The following is a 6768-nucleotide window of genomic DNA, read 5'->3' on the forward strand; positions in this document are numbered from 1 at the left end:
ATATATATATATATATATATATATATAATTATTTACTTAAATATATATTTTTATTTAATAGTGCATATATACAAATTTAATATGTTTCCATGGATCAGATTTTTAGATTTACTATTTCTACGTAGATTGTTTTGTACTTCATAAAATATTATCATAGTGAAATAATATAACATAATATTTTGCACCTTTTGTATTTTTAGTTAATTGGATGTCTATTTTTTATGTTTTTAAGGTTTCTTTATTACCACTCAATTTATATTACAAAACTATTTACATTTATTATTATTATTATTATTATCATTTTTTACATTTACTAAAACATTTCCTATACATTTGCTTAAAATTTTGATAACCTATTACTGTGCCAAAGCTCAAAATAAATATAAAAGCAAGTAAAACAAGACGATTATTACAATAAAATAAAGATTAGATAGATATAAAAATTAGAGAAGATATTAAATTATGTTAAAACATTATTATTTAATACAAAGGAATACTAAAAAGCTGGAATTGGAGGATGTGATTTAGTGGCCGCATTTTTTCTGTGCGATTTTTAGAAGTTGCGTCACTTTTTAATCTGATGCCCCTACTGAGTAAACATTTATGCGGCTGTCTAAATAGAGGGGAATAAAACAAGCTGGCTGAGGATACCATTGCATGAAGTTTATAAATAAGGAGCCGCTAATAATGTGACACTAGGAGAAAGTCACCTGGTTTTACAAGGGATTATGTATCCTCATGTCCATAGAGAGAGGGGCAGGAGGGGTAAAAGTTGGGGGGGCTGCGGATGGCTGATGCCCAGTTATAAAAGTAGCAAGTTGTTTCACAGTTGTGTCTGCCTAATCGGTTCCTGCACAAACAGCAAATGGTCCCTGGGTTTGTACAACTAAATATAGGCGATCCCCCTGGGAAAAGGGAAAGGACTGAACATCTTGGATTCACTTTTAGGCTCAAGAAGCTGCTGATCCAATGCTTCTAAATGACATCGGATAACAGGGCGTCATTCCAGGGCTGATCCTTTGTTACTTATAAAATTACTCCTTCATAGCTCAGTGCATAGCTGTAATACCATTGCCTGACCCAGGCCTGGGGAGGGAGAGAGAAGAAGGGAAGGAGAGAGAAAGAAAGATACAAGGAGGATGAGAAAGAGAGATAGAAAAATAATAGAAGAGAGAAAGAAAGAAAGAAAGAAAGAAAGAAAGAAAGAAAGAAAGAAAGAAAGAAAGAAAGAAAGAAAGAAAGAAAAAGAGAGAGAAATATGGGTGACTCGGCTACAAACTAATACTTTTTATTTTATATTTATATAGTATTTTTATTATATTATTTTATAGTAATATTCTTATTTTTAAATTAATATATGTTGTAATATCCTTGATATCTTTTAATTTATTTTCTTTCAAGTTCTATGTCTTTCTTTCTTTCTCATATCATTAAATCTATTTATATACTTTTTATACATCTATAGCAGATTCTTTATCATCACATATATTTAGACCAACAGCAATTAAATAAAAATTTATTTATCCACACTTCTATTCTTTCTTTTTCTTTCTTTCTTTCTTTCTTTCTTTCTTTCTTTCTTTCTTTCTTTCTTTCATTCTCAAATCAAACAATACAAGCATAGAAATGTTAATAATATTTTAAAAATTATTGTTATATAATAATGATTCCAAATAATTCTATTATTAATTCCATCTAATTTTTAGAACAGGCCAACAGCAATTAAATAAGAATTTATTATGAATCATTACCTCATATTACAATCACTTATTTAACAACACTTTATAATAATATTATATTATATACATATTATTTTAGCACTTCCTTTGTAGAAGTGTACAAATCAGAATTGTGATGAATAGAATTGTTCGGATTACAGAACAATTAGAATTATTTCTGACATTGCTTCCTGCCCTTTCTCTTTTCCAAAGCATTGCATTTCAGTCTTTTGCTTCTGAATTAAATAGGATTACGTTTTGTATTTGTTTTGTTTTTATACTAAAATATTATATTTTGTATTATATTATTATTTGGAATTGAATATTGTATTGTGCTTTGTTTTATGAACAGTAAATTTCATCCTGTGACTAAAATCCATATATACATCCTTTTACTATTTCTAAACTATATTACTTTACACAGTATTCATTGCCTGGTTGCATTTATTAGTTTAATTTATTGAATAGAAATAATTGTTATTCCTTTTTACTTAATAATATACCTATATTAATGGCACAAGTGTTTAGCTTTATTATTATTATTTATTTAATTTTAGATATTGAGAAATACTAAGGTGTCTATTAATCAATGCTTTCATCCACGAATCGTGTATTTTTTTTTTTATTTACAGTGGATTAGACAATGTGTGAACCTTGGATGAAAAAACTATTCTCAGATCCCTAAATTCTTTGTAATTGTTTTGTGTGTGGTTAAATATATATATATATATGTGTGTGTGTGTGTATATATATATATATATATATATACAATATAAATATGTATGTGTGCATTTATACATTTTTTTAATTAATTAATTCACACAATGATTATTTCGTGTTTTCTATTACTAATATTTTTTTACATGGTGCTTTTCTTGTATTAACCCGAATCCAGCAAATTAACTTTTCATTTGCAAAGAGAAGCAGGTCAATGAATTTATTTAGTTCCAAAGAATGATGAGTATAATTAGCAGAAGACAGCTTAACCGCACCATGGGGCAGGAGCAATGACAGTGACAACAGTTTGGACAGCTGTGCCTTTTTTTTGCTTTTCAAGGGTCAACAAAGAGAATCTCAGGTAGCTCCAGCTCTGCCACCCGCAAAGGAAAGATCTGCGATACCAGCATCAGCCTCTAGGTGGCAGCGTGGCTGCGCTGTGCTCCATGCATTTATCCCATGACTTTTTGTTCTTAAAATAAATAACAATTACATCAAATAACAATTTACTTGTCAACATAATAACTATCCACACCTATTCGGCATTGCATTATGTTTTTAGACCTTTCCAATAGCTTGCATTGATTTTGCATGTGGGCTTCTGCAGAGAGAGTGAAACAGAAAATAGAGAAGGCTCTTGCAATGTCATTTTAGTAATTAGGTGGTGTCCTTAATCCCATGCCTGGTGTACTGTCTACAAGGGGGGTCGTTATTTTGGAGCTGATGATAGCTCCTAAGGTTGTACATGTGTTGTCAGATTTAAGCAGGCTGGAATGGCCAAGAGGAGGCTGATCTAGGACAAGAAGCAACTGATCCTGATATAGACAGAACATGGTTGTTAAATGGCCAGCATGGGTGTAAAGCTAAAATGATCCAATGAACAAACCTAAAAGGGTCAGTCCAGCAAGACATGATATTTAGGTGTCTGGTAGGGGATAGAGTTTCCATTTTTCCATATGGATCCCTTATATTTAATTGTATGTACATTGTTTTTATATGTTTCAGGTAAGGCAGAGGGTATTTGGGCTCCCAGACCTGCACATCTACACTATGCCATTGCATTACAAGGGGGTCCTAATGCCCCTGACATTAAAGTACAAATGGGCCCCAATGACTATGACATTACAGTACAGAGGGACCCCAATGCCTTTGACATTACCTTACAAATGGGCCCCAATGCAAATGACATTACAGTACTGGGGGACCACAATGCCTATGACATTCCATTACAAAGCGACCACAATGCCTATGGCAATAAAGTAGAAGGGGCCACAATGCCTATGGCATTACAGTGGAAGGGGCAACAATGCCTATGACATTCCATTACAAAGGGGCTACAATGCCTATGCAATCACAGTACAAGGGGGCTCCAATGCCTATGGCATTATAGTACAGGGGGGGGCCCAATGCCTATGACATTCCATTACAAAGGGGCCACAATGCCTATGACATTCTATTATATTACAAGGACCTCCCATTCTCCCTGATGATTTATGATTTTTTGCAGGCACTGGATTGTCAATTGTAGTGATTGTCTCAGGTTAAAATCTAGAGTCTTAGATTGTAAGCTCTTCTGGGCAGGATCCTCTCCTCCTCCTGTGTCACTGTCTGTATCTGTCTTTAATTTGCAACCCCTATTTATTGTACAGCGCTGCGTAACATGTTGGCGCTATATAAATCCTTTTTTTTAATAATATTAGTGTAGTTGTAGGTGTGAAGAAAACTGCTAATGGGGGCTGTTATGCTTGTGGATGCAAACCACTGCAAGCTGCGGTTGAAGATGTGTACAGTCAAGTCATTGGAAAGCCAGAAGCAGAATGTTGCAAAAAGCAACCATGGTACATCAGTGTGGTGGTCAGTGGGATAAATGGCTCCCACATCGCTAGCCATTGGGAAGAATGCCACCCTTACATATAGCCAAAAATATCATTGGGGTCACTTATACTGACCTGAGAGGCACAAATTGCTCATTGCTCAGGGAACCCCCAGAAACTTTATAAAGAACCAGTTCTGCATATTTGACAGTGGCAGTGATTGCTAAATTCTCTATGGGGCTGCCACTGGGAGAAGATACAAGTACAGAGGCAGCGGTTCCCCGGTAAAAGGAAGCTGTAACCGCACCCCAACCTCAGCGCCATTGCAAGCAGCAGTGTATGAAACAGTGTGCATGTATGTGTTCACAATGGCTAAAGTGTGAATGTATGTGAGTGTGAATGTATGCACACTTGATTTGTAACACTCCAGCAAAGCATTTATTATTAATATTAAAAATTTAATTATTATTAATAATAATAATAATAAGATTAATAAACAGTATTTATATAGCGCTAACATATTGCCCAGCCCTGTACATTAAATAAGGGCTGCATGAACAATGGCTTCACTATGGTTTTGTTACAATGACTTTAAAGCCCAGCTTTGGCTGTGCACTGGTGTAGAATGACTCCAAAAATCACATTTTCACATGTGTTAATACAACCACGCGCAAACATGTCTCTTGGGCTATGTACACACGTCAAATGATTGTCAGAATCTTACATGAGTATAGTGGTCGCCCAATGTCGTTCATAGGTCCACCAGGACACATCCATGAAAGACCAATGGGGGGTGACTGCTATGTAAGTCAAAGGAGGAGAGCACAGCAGGGTGCCAGTCGCTTGGCCTCTCCCCACTCCTCTATATATACCAGAATGGTGCTGTGTGTACAGCGCTCATCATTCATCTGTCACTCACTAAGATCATTTCCAGCAATGAAAATTACACATTTGCATGCAGCCTTGGTAAATCAGGCCCGGTGAGTCACTGACCCCAGAGAAGCATGCAGCAAGAAGTCGCAAGGGTCTGATCTCTTGTGACATACGCCTTGTTTTAAGCTAATGACTCAAGCGCTTAGTAGTCAGTCCAAGATCACCATAGCAGACCGGTTCATGCAGAAATAAAGCTCCTGTGTAATCTGCTTTACTTTCGCCCTCTCTGTTTCCTTCTTTCTCATTAACATTCTGTTTAAATATTTAAACAAAACCTTTCTGTTTCATTAAATTATTTTACAAACAAGGTTTGTGCTTCTGAATGCAATGCAGTAGATTGTGGTTGGAGGGAAGGGGCCATAAAGGGTGCTGTACATGACTTACATAAAACATCCCAGCACCCTGCCCTAGTATTCCTCTCAAGAGTCCTAAACCCTAGTGCAAGTAGTGGGTTGGCTGTTATCAGGAGTTTTGCAAATATCATAATGCCTCGATGGGTGAATATCTGGTGCAGGAGATCATGCAATGCCCATGCAATACCCACATATGATGCTGAGCCTGCATAAATGTAGGAACTGAATAAAAGGGGCGGCCAGGGACAGTAAGGCTTGGAAGGGATGGGTTTCATGATGCTGGATGTCCTCCAGCCAGTACATGAGACGGCCTCTGACTTACTGCAGCTTCAAATGCACATTGTGAGAAGCTCACAGTGTGCAGTGAAATCAGAGGATGCCCAGTATAGAAGACAAGCCTTAAAGGAAGGCAAGTGTTTAGCTTTAAAAGCAAAGCAGTGATTGTAGCTCCTATACTCCTACCCTCATAGGGGCATCATGAACAGGTAACTATTCATCACCTGGAGTAAATTAAGAATTCAACTGCAACAATAAAGTCTTGGACAAGGTCCCTTGGCACCTGAAGCAAAAAGTCAAAATGATCCCTCTGTGGACCTCCCAATGAGATGTGAATACCCTTAGCAGTAAAGGTTGCAGGTCCTGCCCTTTGTGTGCCCCCCCCACCCCTCCAAGGCATCTGCCTCCTCAGGCAGCTTTGATTGATGCACACTTGGCACAGCATACATATACCTAAACCAGCCCCAGAGGTCAAATGCAGGCACCCTACGATCCCATCGGCTTTAAATAGAATGTTTTGGCTATTCTAGTAGCCCACACATTGCTAATTTTTAACCCCTGATCAATGGCAGAGAGAATAGAAAGTGTAAAGGTGATATTTGTATGGCCTTAGTCTGCTCTATAGCACTCTGATCTCACTTCCTATATTACCAGTTCCAATTTTAGAACCGATGTACACTACTGTGGTGCAGTAAATGGCACGCAGCCTATTGCATTGCAATTTCATGAATTTTAAATGGCATTCCAATGCACCTAGACAGTGCAATACCATGGACTCCCATTGCACCGGAATACACAAATGTGAATTATCAGCATCTTGTACATATATAGTACATATGTGATGTTTAGTGGTCCATTCAGAATAATGAGTTGCCCTAGAACATTGCAGGCCTAAACACAAATACAGCAAATGGCTGCATGTGAGATAATGCAATACACTGGGGTGATTGCATGGTG

At 36.8% G+C, this 6768-nt stretch overlaps 1 long non-coding RNA gene across 1 annotated transcript in view; it reads right to left on the bottom strand.

Annotated features, from left to right (window-relative positions):
- LOC140337435 (uncharacterized) overlaps positions 1–6768 on the bottom strand; it is a 49901-nt gene that overhangs the window by 21876 nt on the left and 21257 nt on the right. The window lies entirely within an intron of this gene.

The sequence above is a fragment of the Pyxicephalus adspersus genome, chromosome 8 (genome assembly GCF_032062135.1).
Source record: "Pyxicephalus adspersus chromosome 8, UCB_Pads_2.0, whole genome shotgun sequence".
Taxonomy (NCBI): Eukaryota; Metazoa; Chordata; class Amphibia; order Anura; family Pyxicephalidae; genus Pyxicephalus; species Pyxicephalus adspersus.